The 11,600-nt window shown below is 46.6% G+C and overlaps 1 pseudogene; it reads left to right on the forward strand.

Annotated features, from left to right (window-relative positions):
• The first annotated feature begins 1,618 nt into the window (after window positions 1-1,618).
• LOC142262546 (U2 spliceosomal RNA) lies at window positions 1,619-1,824 on the forward strand (annotated as a pseudogene).
• Window positions 1,825-11,600: the final 9,776 nt, after the last annotated feature.

Raw genomic sequence — 11,600 nt, forward strand, 5'->3', positions numbered from 1 at the left:
ACTTGCCAATAGTGACTAGTGAGATCAAGGGTAGAAAAATAATTTGCAGTTGTCAATGCAGCTAGCTATTCCTCAATACAGGGGAGTGGTGCTGTCCTTCTTCTTTAACAGGACCAACGGAGCTGCCCAGAGGCTACAACTGTCACGGATAACCCCAGCCTCCTTCATGTTGCTCAACATGTCCTTGGTACACTGGTAATGTGCAGGTAGATTTGGCTTATATCTCTCTTTGATGGGTGGGTGTGCACTTGTGGGGATGTAGTGTTTGACCCCTTTTATTTTTCAAAAGTCTAGCGGATGTTTGCTGAAGACTTGCTCGTATTCTTGCACTAGCCTGTAGACCCCCTTCTTGTGATGTGAAGGTGTGGAGTCAGTGCCTACGTGTAATTCCTTACACCACTCCTCTGGCTGACTTGGTGAGCTGTCACTGAATGGGTGGGCTGAAGCAATGGTGGATGCTGCTGTTTGGATAGCATGTGTATCTACTGAGAACAGCTTATCAATGGTGGCAAATCGGAGCAGCTTAATCTTTTGCTCTCCGCAGTTCAACACTCTCATGGGCACTCTTCCCTTCCATATTAATGAATAAAACTATGATGTAAATAGCATATAGATACCCCACAAATGCAGATAAAAGTAGGTTATGGGAAAAGGGGGAAGAGAGAAACAGGAAAATAGTGGAATAAAGTATAACTTCCAGGTGGGAGAGGAAATGGCAGCACAGCCAATGGAGGTGAAGCAAGGGGAGCCTGCAACTAAAGAGTTGAGAGCGTTATCACATGGTGACTGAGCCTGATTGTAACGGGAGCATAGAGGTGCCGATCCTGTCTTACCTGCGTTGGTGTAGAAGTGGGTGTCCTGTGGTGGAGTCAGCTATGTGCAGTGGTGGCCGTGGGTTCTTTTATGTGCGACCGTAGTAATAGCTGTGCCCACTTCCTGTATGGGAGTGGAATGCAGTGAGGCTAATGGAACGCACGCCTGCGCATTTGTGTTTAACGTCGCGCATGTGCAGAACGGAGAAAAGGCTGCGCTCACTTCCTAATGAAAGGGAGTGAGACGCAGCTGGGAAGGGAAGGGAAAAGATTAGGGTTTGGGGATGATGAAAGGGCTTTCTACGGGCAAGGATGGCAAAGGGTGGCAGTGACGGAAAGTCAGGCAGATGGTCCTGTCCTGTCCTGTCCGTCCGTCTTTTTGTATCATGAATTGGAAAGACTGCAAGGGGGAGGGGAGGTGCTTGTGCCCAAAAGGAGGAGTTATTCAGATTCATTGCAGTGGGCGGCGGCTGCAAAAAGTACCATTCTCCTTGTTTTTGCTCTGCAAAACAGCCTTTTCAAGGGTTTGGCTTGGGTGACAAAATGTCTTCTGTAGGCGTGGGTTTGTCTCCCTCTCCCTAAGATGTGTCCGGTATAGGCCAGGGTGCCACTCAAGGCCGTAATTAATTCGGGTTATAGCTTCTCAGCCTTTTGGCTAAGATCAAGTGTAGTTTCGGAGGACGCTACCTTGGTCGGTACTGGAAGGTGCCTGGGATTGCACGTCTGCCGGCCTTGAGGGAGTGTGTGCGCCTTCTGGTGACACATAGCCCTCTTGTGCCTGGACGGTTCCCAGGCAACGGGAGGCGATCACCTTTGTTATTTTGAAGTCCTACTGATAAACAGAAAAAAAAAAAATTAAATCTGTTCTTATCAGTTTAATATCTGATACGTCCCCTCTCTAGGGACCATATATTAAATGGATTTTTAGAACAAGGAGATGGAAAAAATCTTGCTCTGTCCACTCCACGCATTGACCTGGTATTGCAGTACCTCCAGGACCGGTGCACCCCTTCTTAACCGAGTTTCCAAAAGCAGAACTCAATTCACCTGATTCAAATGAGCCTCATTAGTGAATTGAAAGAAAGCAAAAACTTTATATGCACCTCAATTTGGCCAATTCACTTTTCACACTTTCACCCTTTTTTTTTATCTTTCACACCTTTTACTTGCTTTATTGATGCAAAAGCTGTGCCAAATAGCAAACTCATCTCCACTCAACTTGACCAACTCTGCTATGTCCCGTGCAGTATCTTATTCTCAGTCTTATCTAGATCATTTGCAATTGAATAGAATAGATCCCTTTTGGACACATTGGATTTAGCTGCTGCAGTGACTGCAGGTGTTAGAAGATGCAGACTTGGCATCAGGTGCTGTCTATCAGATTCCACTCCAATTAAAGCTTCCATTGTTTTTCGGTGTTTTCTTTGAGCAATGATGATGTCTTTAGTGATCTGTTGGCTCCCTCTCCTGGAGGAAGAGTTTTCTTGCTCTTGGACTTTCAAAAAGAGAGGTCATGATAGACATTTAGCTTCTGAGCCCAATTGGGGACAGTCATGGGTGATGAATGTTTTGCAACCTGCTGCGAAGCCTGATACCGCAATATAAGGAACGTCAAATACTAAGAATGGGCGGCCTATGAAAGAATTAGTACTTTCATTAAGCATACTTAAACGGCTAATTGGGAATAGACAAACTGTAAAAAGCCCTCTGAGAAAGCCCCTCTCTATCCTTTGTCAGTAAGCTTTTCTGTAGTCTGCCTGTTGATGTATTTTCCGTTTGAACAGTGCACAACATGAAGTGACGGAACACTGGCTTGTCACAATGTCCCCCGCTGACATCACAATAGCGCTGCTGCCTAGAAAGCCAGCTGCGCAGCAGAAGTTGCTCTTTGGGTGGGATGGTGGGCTAATGTATCTATTCCTGCTTGGTGAGAGTTTGACATGATCTAGAGCAACGAGTTCCAGCGGCTAGCGGTTGATTATTGGCTGTAATGGGGCTTTCTGGCTGGTGCTAGCCTTTCTTCTTAGCACACAGGAACCACAATCCCTACACCATGCTTCGATGGATTCTCTCATCCCAGCCCAGTAAAACTACATATTTCACACAGTTATAGGCAGCCCATGGGCATTCACCTGGATTAAAACCCATAACAGCTCATAGACCAAACAATCAATCTACCACTGGACCAAAGACAGGAAGCTAAATCCACTGCCTGCGGTAACTAACTTAATCCTATAGGCTACTCACACAACAAACCCAAGAGAAAGGAAAAAAACATGGCTTCGATTATCCATCCAATGAAAACGCATAACCATTGTGAGCCATTGGACAATGCAATTGCACACATGGTGACATGGTGCACGGCCCAATGAATCAAGTCTGTACTTCATATTCACGGTTTAAGCCCTTGGGTTTTAATGTGTCCAGAGTACATATCCAGAAAGATTCCCTTTTTTTGTGCTAAGCACAAGTCAACAATACATTGTAAGCAGATTCTATTACCAGTCCCACACCATTTTGTGACGCATAATCACACAGTGGCCCAATTAAGATTCCAAGTCATCGAACATGTCCCAGCCATACGCAGAGGAGGCAATAGAATTAGGAAGCTCAAAGAAAGGGAATCTTTCTGGATATATACTCTGGGCACGTTGGAACCCAAGGGCTTAAACCATGAATATGAAGAACCGACTTGATTCATTGGGCCGTGCACATTTTTTCTAACGCCCGGTTCTTTTTCGTGTTCACACTATATATGGTTCCACTATGTATGGAGTTCCATTCTTCCTTGTTTTTTATTTGTCATGTTTGTCATGTCTGATCAACTGGTTACATTATGTCTGATTACCTTGTCTAACAGTTTTTTCTCCCCTTTCTTTACCTTCCATGTTCCCATAGTCACGTGAAATATCCCTGTTGCACTTGATTACGGCTCACTATTCACTATAGGATGTCTTATATCTAACATCACACTCTCACCCATCAGCACTCTATAGGTTTGTATAAGGTATGCGCTTACACATCCGGTCCTCCATAGGTATTTCCACTTATGTAACACTATCCCTATGATCACTCATAACTCATACCCTTGTAGTCAATTACATCCTCCTCTCTCCCCCCCTCCCCTTCTCCCTTTCCATCTATAATTTTGCCATATATACTAGCAAACACTCAGTGTACCTAGTGGCATCCTATTCGTGGCTATTGGACCTTGCTATAGTCCCACTAGTGCCAAGACATTTGCAGAGCGCATCTGCCTGCGTTGCACACTCCAACTAATTATAAGTAAGCCATTATACTAGCAAACACTCAGTGTACCTAGTGGCATCCTATACGTGGCTATTGGACCTTGCTATAGTCCCACTAGTGCCAAGACATTTGCAGAGCGCATCTGCCTGCGTTGCACACTCCAACTAATTATAAGTAAGCCATTATACTAGCAAACACTCAGTGTACCTAGTGGCATCCTATACGTGGCTATTGGACCTTGCTATAGTCCCACTAGTGCCAAGACATTTGCAGAGCGCATCTGCCTGCGTTGCACACTCCAACTAATTATAAGTAAGCCATTATACTAGCAAACACTCAGTGTACTTAGTGGCATCCTATACGTGGCTATTGGACCTTGCTATAGTCCCACTAGTGCCAAGACATTTGCAGAGCGCATCTGCCTGCGTTGCACACTCCAACTAATTATAAGTAAGCCATTATACTAGCAAAAACTCAGTGTACCTAGTGGCATCCTATCTGTGGCTATTGGACTTTGCTATAGTCCCACTAGTGCAAAGACATTTGCAGAGCACGTCTGCCTGCATTGCACACTCCAACTTTTTTAAACTAAGCAATTTTACTAGCAAACACTCAGTGTACCTAGTGGCATCCTATACGTGGCTATTGGACTTTGCTATAGTCCCACTAGTGCCAAGACATTTGCAGAGCGCATCTGCCTGCGTTGCACACTCCAACTAATTATAAGTAAGCCATTATACTAGCAAACACTCAGTGTACCTAGTGGCATCCTATACGTGGCTATTGGACCTTGCTATAGTCCCACTAGTGCCAAGACATTTGCAGAGCGCATCTGCCTGCGTTGCACACTCCAACTAATTATAAGTAAGCCATTATACTAGCAAACACTCAGTGTACCTAGTGGCATCCTATACGTGGCTATTGGACTTTGCTATAGTCCCACTAGTGCCAAGACATTTGCAGAGCGCATCTGCCTGCGTTGCACACTCCAACTAATTATAAGTAAGCCATTATACTAGCAAACACTCAGTGTACCTAGTGGCATCCTATACGTGGCTATTGGACCTTGCTATAGTCCCACTAGTGCCAAGACATTTGCAGAGCGCATCTGCCTGCGTTGCACACTCCAACTAATTATAAGTAAGCCATTATACTAGCAAATACTCAGTGTACCTAGTGGCATCCTATCTGTGGCTATTGGACTTTGCTATAGTCCCACTAGTGCCAAGACATTTGCAGAGCGCATCTGCCTGCGTTGCACACTCCAACTAATTATAAGTAAGCCATTATACTAGCAAACACTCAGTGTACCTAGTGGCATCCTATACGTGGCTATTGGACTTTGCTATAGTCCCACTAGTGCCAAGACATTTGCAGAGCGCATCTGCCTGCGTTGCACACTCCAACTAATTATAAGTAAGCCATTATACTAGCAAACACTCAGTGTACCTAGTGGCATCCTATACGTGGCTATTGGACTTTGCTATAGTCCCACTAGTGCCAAGACATTTGCAGAGCGCATCTGCCTGCGTTGCACACTCCAACTAATTTTAACTTAGCCATTATACTAGCAAACACTCAGTGTACCTAGTGGCATCCTATACGTGGCTATTGGACTTTGCTATAGTCCCACTAGTGCCAAGACATTTGCAGAGCGCATCTGCCTGCGTTGCACACTCCAACTAATTATAAGTAAGCCATTATACTAGCAAACACTCAGTGTACCTAGTGGCATCCTATACGTGGCTATTGGACTTTGCTATAGTCCCACTAGTGCCAAGACATTTGCAGAGCGCATCTGCCTGCGTTGCACACTCCAACTAATTTTAACTTAGCCATTATACTAGCAAACACTCAGTGTACCTAGTGGCATCCTATACGTGGCTATTGGACTTTGCTATAGTCCCACTAGTGCCAAGACATTTGCAGAGCGCATCTGCCTGCGTTGCACACTCCAACTCATTATAACTAAGTTGCATTGTCAGGGATATTTATTCTTTATTATTCTGCTGTTAATAAAGCTAGACCACCACTGCAATCTTCACCACCTCTCAATTTTTACTACCACATTTTCAGTCCACAATCTTGTCGCAATCAACATGAGTGGCAAAATGACAGATGCTGGTGGAAAGGGGAAGAGGCGTGGTGGAAAAGGCAAAAAAGGTTTTGTCTGTGGGGAAAGTGGCAAAGCTCCATTATCATCTGCTGAAGATAGACCATCTACCAGCAAAAGTAAGATGTCTACTACTTACCGTGGACAATCCGATGTGCTCCCTTTTTTACGGACACGAACAACAGGAAGAAAGGTAGATGATGGGCAAAAAAGGAAAATGCTTGAATGGATCTCAAGTGGTCCAACAAGTGCCCTCTCAGCCACTTCAAGTACCGCATCCAAAAAACACCAGTCCTCTGAGTTGTCATCCCAATCACACTTGATTTCTCCCAGCTCTGACGTCTCCATCAGCCCTGCACAGTATGGTGGAACTGAGATGGCTGAGTCTGCAGAGCTGTTCAGTCACACTATAGCCTGGGAATCAGAGGTCTGCTCCCAAGCTACAGTGAGTACAGAACAGGAAATGGTCTGCAGTGATGCCCAGAACCTTTGTGACTCTGATTCAGGCCGTGAGGACCAAGTTTCTGAGCATAATGTTGACCCTTTGTCACAAACTGTAACACCTGTGGTTATAGACAATGAGGAACATACTGATGAAGATGAGACGCAGATACCCGATTGGGATGACAACTTAAATATTCGGTCAGGGCAAGAAGAGGCTCGGTCTGAGGGGGAGGGGAGTGCAAACACAACAATTGATGATGAAGTTCTAGATCCCACCTACTGTCAACCCCCAGTCAGGCACTCGAGGAGGTCAACAGAGGCGGTGGAGGAGGATGCAACCGACGACGAAGTTACCTTGCGCCTTCCTGGACAGAGTCGGAGCACTGGTAGCACGTCTACAACTGCATCCTCAGCCACCACTCTGCCTATGAGCATTATTCGGGGTGGATCAACAGGTCGCATGGCCTCTAAGCCTTGCCTAGCCTGGTCCTTTTTTGACATAGAAAAAGATCGCCCAAATCATGTGATATGTAAAATTTGTCATGATTCTCTTAGTAGAGGTCAAAACCTCAGCAGTTTGACAACTTCTTCCATGAATCGTCACATGAATAAATATCATAGGTCCCGGTGGGAAGCTCACTGTGCTGCAATGCTGCAAGAGCGAACCATCCACCGCCCGCCCCTTCCAGTGCATCCGCGCGCTCTTCATCTTCTAGGACTGTGGGGACAGCTGTCACACCTGTTTTTCCACGCCAAACTTCCACCACTGTAACCGCAACAGGCAGTTTGCTTGTAAGGTCGTCAGTTGGTTTGGAAGGGGAAACAAGTGAGTGTGTACAGCTCTCTCAGACATCGATAGCACCAACGTTGGATGAAGGCAACATCATGTCTCCGCCTGCACTTTCCTCACAAACCTGCATTTTTCCAGGGACACCCTACTCAACACCGTCTACACACAGCAGCCAGATCTCTGTCCCTCAGATGTGGTCAAATAAAAGGCCACTTCCTCCGACCCATGACAAAGCTAAGAGGTTGACTCTATCCCTCTGTAAGCTGTTGGCTACCGAAATGCTGCCTTTCCGCCTAGTGGACACACAGGATTTTAGAGACCTTATGTCTGTCGCTGTGCCCCAGTACCAGATGCCTAGTCGCCACTACTTCTCTAAGAAAGGTGTGCCCGTGCTACACCAGCATGTCGCACACAACATCACCGCTTCCTTGAGAAACTCTGTGTGTGAACGGGTGCATTTCACCACCGATACTTGGACCAGTAAGCATGGACAGGGACGTTACATGTCGCTGACTGGGCACTGGGTAACTATGGTGATAGATGGTGAAGGGTCTGCTGCACAAGTCTTGCCGTCCCCACGACTTGTGTGTCAATCCTCTGTCTGTCCAAGTTCCGCCACAGCTTCTGCATCCTCCACCTCATCTGGGTCCTCCACCTCCGCCCCAAGCCTGCCTGGTCAGGCCACCAGCGTTCTCACTGCGCAGAAGGAATCACGCACGCCTCATTACTATGCTGGCAGCAGAGCGTAACGGCATCAGGCGGTCTTTAGCTTGACATGTCTTGGGAATAAGAGTCACACAGCTGAGGAGTTGTGGTCAGCTCTGCGGTCCGAGTTTAATAAATGGTTGTCTCCACTCAACCTGCAGCCTGGTAAGGCCGTGTGCGACAATGCTGCAAACCTGGGTGCGGCACTTCGCCTGGGCATTGTGACACACGTACCTTGTATGGCTCACGTGTTGAACCTTGTCGTCCAGCAATTTTTAACACACTATCCCGGCCTAGATGGCCTTCTGAACAGGGCACGAAAACTGTCAGCTCACTTCCGCCGTTCAAGCGCCGCAGCAGAGCGACTTGCATCGCTCCAGAAGTCTTTCGGCCTGCCGGTTCATCGCCTGAAATGCGATGTGGCGACACGCTGGAATTCAACTCTCCACATGTTACAGCGACTGTGGCAGCACCGCAGAGCCCTGGTGCAATACGTCATGACGTATAGCCTGGGCCAACGAGATGCAGAGGTGGGGCAGATCACCCTGATGGAGTGGTCTCAGATCAAGGACCTATGCACCCTTCTGCACAGTTTCGACATGGCGACGAATATGTTTAGCTCTGACAATGCCATTATCAGCATGACGATTCCAGTCATTTACATGCTGGAGCACACGCTAAACACTATTCGGAGTCAGGGGGTGGGACAACATGAAGGGGAGGAACTACAGGAGGATTCATATGCGCAAGGGACAACAACATCACCAAGGTCCAGACGTTCATCATCACCAACGCAGCAGGCATGGGACCATGGGGAACAGGGATCGACAAGGGCGCATAGTAGCAGGCGAAATGTTGAGCAAGGTGCAGGAGAACATGAAGAAATGGAGGACGAACTGTCCATGGACATGGAAGACTCAGCGGATGAGGGAGACCTTGGTCAAATTTCAGTTGAAAGAGGTTGGGGGGAGATGTCAGAGGAAGAAAGAACGGGTAGCACCTCTATGCCACAAACACAGCGTGGACTTGGTCCGCATGGCTGCGCAAGACACATGAGTGCCTTTTTGTTGCACTACCTCCAACATGACAGTCGTATTGTCAAAATTAGAAGTGATGATGACTACTGGATTGCCACACTATTAGATCCCCGGTACAAGTCCAAATTTTGTGACATAATTCCAGCCATAGAAAGGGACGCACGTATGCAGGAGTATCAGCAGAAGCTGTTACTCGATCTTAGCTCGGCTTTTCCACCAAACAACCGTGCAGGTGCAGGGAGGGAATCTCCCAGTTGTAACTTGACAAACATGGGACGGTCTCGTCATCTTCAACAGTCTACCCGTACCAGTAGGACCGTATCTGGTGCCGGTAACAGCAATTTTATGGAATCTTTTCATAATTTTTTTAGACCCTCTTTTGCAAGGCCACCAGAGACAACAAGTCTGACACATACTCAACGGCTGGAGAGGATGATACAGGAGTATCTCCAAATGAACATCGATGCCATGGCTGTGCAACTGGAGCCTTGCTCCTTTTGGGCTTCAAACCTAGAAAAATGGCCAGAGCTCTCCAGTTACGCCTTGGAGATTTTGTCGTGTCCAGCTGCCAGCGTTGTCTCTGAACGTGTATTCAGTGCTGCTGCACTTTCCCCACAGACAAAACCTTTTTTGCCTTTTCCACCACGCCTCTTCCCCTTTCCACCAGCATCTGTCATTTTGCCACTCATGTTGATTGCGACAAGATTGTGGACTGAAAATGTGGTAGTAAAAATTGAGAGGTGGTGAAGATTGCAGTGGTGGTCTAGCTTTATTAACAGCAGAATAATAAAGAATAAATATCCCTGACAATGCAACTTAGTTATAATGAGTTGGAGTGTGCAACGCAGGCAGATGCGCTCTGCAAATGTCTTGGCACTAGTGGGACTATAGCAAAGTCCAATAGCCACGTATAGGATGCCACTAGGTACACTGAGTGTTTGCTAGTATAATGGCTAAGTTAAAATTAGTTGGAGTGTGCAACGCAGGCAGATGCGCTCTGCAAATGTCTTGGCACTAGTGGGACTATAGCAAAGTCCAATAGCCACGTATAGGATGCCACTAGGTACACTGAGTGTTTGCTAGTATAATGGCTTACTTATAATTAGTTGGAGTGGGCAACGCAGGCAGATGCGCTCTGCAAATGTCTTGGCACTAGTGGGACTATAGCAAAGTCCAATAGCCACGTATAGGATGCCACTAGGTACACTGAGTGTTTGCTAGTATAATGGCTAAGTTAAAATTAGTTGGAGTGTGCAACGCAGGCAGATGCGCTCTGCAAATGTCTTGGCACTAGTGGGACTATAGCAAAGTCCAATAGCCACGTATAGGATGCCACTAGGTACACTGAGTGTTTGCTAGTATAATGGCTTACTTATAATTAGTTGGAGTGTGCAACGCAGGCAGATGCGCTCTGCAAATGTCTTGGCACTAGTGGGACTATAGCAAAGTCCAATAGCCACGTATAGGATGCCACTAGGTACACTGAGTGTTTGCTAGTATAATGGCTTACTTATAATTAGTTGGAGTGTGCAACGCAGGCAGATGCGCTCTGCAAATGTCTTGGCACTAGTGGGACTATAGCAATGTCCAATAGCCACGTATAGGATGCCACTAGGTACACTGAGTGTTTGCTAGTATAATGGCTTACTTATAATTAGTTGGAGTGTGCAACGCAGGCAGATGCGCTCTGCAAATGTCTTGGCACTAGTGGGACTATAGCAAAGTCCAATAGCCACGTATAGGATGCCACTAGGTACACTGAGTGTTTGCTAGTATAATTGCTTAGTTTAAAAAAGTTGGAGTGTGCAATGCAGGCAGACGTGCTCTGCAAATGTCTTTGCACTAGTGGGACTATAGCAAAGTCCAATAGCCACGTATAGGATGCCACTAGGTACACTGAGTGTTTGCTAGTATAATGGCTTACTTATAATTAGTTGGAGTGTGCAACGCAGGCAGATGCGCTCTGCAAATGTCTTGGCACTAGTGGGACTATAGCAAGGTCCAATAGCCACGTATAGGATGCCACTAGGTACACTGAGTGTTTGCTAGTATAATGGCTTACTTATAATTAGTTGGAGTGTGCAACGCAGGCAGATGCGCTCTGCAAATGTCTTGGCACTAGTGGGACTATAGCAAAGTCCAATAGCCACAGATAGGATGCCACTAGGTACACTGAGTGTTTGCTAGTATAATGGACCTGACATTACCTCTCTACTAACCAGAATCCCACAATGTCTGTCTGCTATTTCATCCTTCTTCTCTGTGCGATTCCTAAAACTTAACATGGACAAAACAGAATTCATTGTCTTTCCTCCTCCTCACTCATCTCCTCCAACAAGCCTTTCCATCAAACTCGATGGTTGCTTACTCTCCCCAGTCTCACAAGCTCGTTGTCCTTGGAGTGACCCTCGACTCTGCTCTATCCTTCAAGCCACACATCCAAGCCCTCT

This window comes from Anomaloglossus baeobatrachus, unplaced genomic scaffold, assembly GCF_048569485.1.
Source record: "Anomaloglossus baeobatrachus isolate aAnoBae1 unplaced genomic scaffold, aAnoBae1.hap1 Scaffold_2463, whole genome shotgun sequence".
NCBI lineage: Eukaryota > Metazoa > Chordata > Amphibia > Anura > Aromobatidae > Anomaloglossus > Anomaloglossus baeobatrachus.